This window comes from Schistocerca americana, chromosome 2, assembly GCF_021461395.2.
Source record: "Schistocerca americana isolate TAMUIC-IGC-003095 chromosome 2, iqSchAmer2.1, whole genome shotgun sequence".
NCBI classification, from domain to species: domain Eukaryota; kingdom Metazoa; phylum Arthropoda; class Insecta; order Orthoptera; family Acrididae; genus Schistocerca; species Schistocerca americana.
In genome coordinates this window covers 184,579,722-184,581,788 of record NC_060120.1, presented here as the reverse complement: position 1 = coordinate 184,581,788, position 2,067 = coordinate 184,579,722, and positions in this window count along the sequence as shown.

The window sequence follows — 2,067 nt, the reverse complement described above, 5'->3', positions numbered from 1 at the left end:
CCGCATGTAGCGCTTGCTGCTATTGTTATTCTGCATTCGCCTCCGCACGCAGACTAACTGTAGTACACCATGTTACTAGACGTCTGTGATAGTGTAGTGTTGTAGGAACTGTGACCATGGTGTATTCGAACTCTGGAAAGGCGGAGATGACACTCATCTATGGCGAGTGTTGACGAAATGCAGCTGAAGCCTGCAGGGTGTATGCAGAACGGTACCCGGACAGAGAGCATCCAACGTGCCGCACATTGCAAAACATCTACCGCCAACTGTATGCAACAGGTATGGTCGTGGCACGCAAACGGGTCCGTAACAGGCCCGTCACAGGAGAAGCGGGTGCAGTTGGTGTGTTAGCTGCTGTTGCCATGAACCCACACATGAGTAGACGGGACACTGCTAGAGCCGGTGGACTGAGTCAAAGTAGTGTCATGCGCATACTGCACCGTCACCGCTTTCACCAGTTTCATGTGTCGCTACATCAGCAATTACATGATGATGACTTTAATCATCGAGTGCAATTCTGTCAATGGGCGTTAACAGAGAATGCGTTGCAGTTCTACCTGTTTACCGATGAAGCGGGTTTCACAAACCACGGGGCAGTGAATCTACGGAACATGCATTACTCGTCCGTGGACAATCCTCGCTGGCTCAGACAGGTAGAGCGACAGCGACCGTGGACCGTAAATGTATGGTGCGGAATCATTGGCGACCACCTCATTGGTCCTCACTTCATTGCAGGGGCCCAAACAGCTACAACATACATCGCGTTTCTACAGAATGATCTGCCAACGTTGCTCGAAAATTTCCCACTGGAAACGGGTTGACGTATGTGGTATCAGCATGATGGTGCACCTGCACATTCCGCAATTAACACTAGGCTGACCCTTGACAGGATGTTCGACGGGCGTTTCATAGGACGTGGAGGACGCATAAATTGGCCAGCCCGTTCTCCTGATCTTACACCTCTGGACTTCTTTCTGTGGGGTACGTTAAAGGAGAATGTGTACCGTGATGTGCCTACAACCCCAGAGTATACGAAACAACGTATTGTGGCAGCCTGCGGCGACATTACACCAGATGTACTGCGGCGTGTACGACATTCATTACGCCAGAAACTGCAATTGTGTGCAGCAAATGATGGCCACCACATTGAACATCTGTTGGCCTGACATGTCGGGACACACTCTATTCCACACCGTAATTGAAAACGGAAACCACGTGTGTACGTGTACCTCACCCCTCATGGTAATGTACATGTGCGTCAGTGAAAAAGACCAATAAAAAGGTGTTAGCATGTGGACGTAATGTGCTGTTCCAGTCTCTTCTGTACCTAAGGTCCATCACCGTTCCCTTTGGATCCCTACGTAATTCGGTGCTCTCCGATACACACGATCGAACAGCGGAGGAGTGGTACTCAAGCGTCAACTTTAGGTTACAATATCTCCGGATGTAATGAACATTTTACAATGCAACAAACGGCACTGATTACGTATTTGTTTATATCTTGAGATGTGCTAACCAAACTAACGGGGTTCGATTTAAAAAAACGTAGGTTTGTGTTAAAAAAACATACTTCCGTGCATTTTTTTGTGGTTTGTATTAACCAATTACACTAGCCCCTCTCCTCACGTTCGGTCTGTGGAATCGATTCGTAAGTATTTGATGTGGTTTACGAAATATATCAAGTGGTAATGTTAGGTGACACACCCTGTATACTGGGAACGATCTATGCCGGCATATGTGGCCGAGCGGTTCTAGGCGCTTCAGTCTGGAACCGCGCGACCGCTACGGTCGCAGGTTCGAATCCTGCCTCGGGCATGGATATGTGTAAAGTCCTTAGGTTAGTTAGGTTTAAGTAGTTCTAAGTTCTAGGGGACTGATGACCTCAGATGTTAAGTCTCATAGTGCTCAGAGCCATTTTTTGAACGATCTATTTGAATATATTAGCAACGAAACCAACAAGTATTACAGTCAAAATTTCAATAGAAGGGAACTGGATAAAAAAATGCCAAATTTTTCGACGTTACGGGACCCGAACTTAGAGAATGGTTTGGACTTGCTATCCTTATG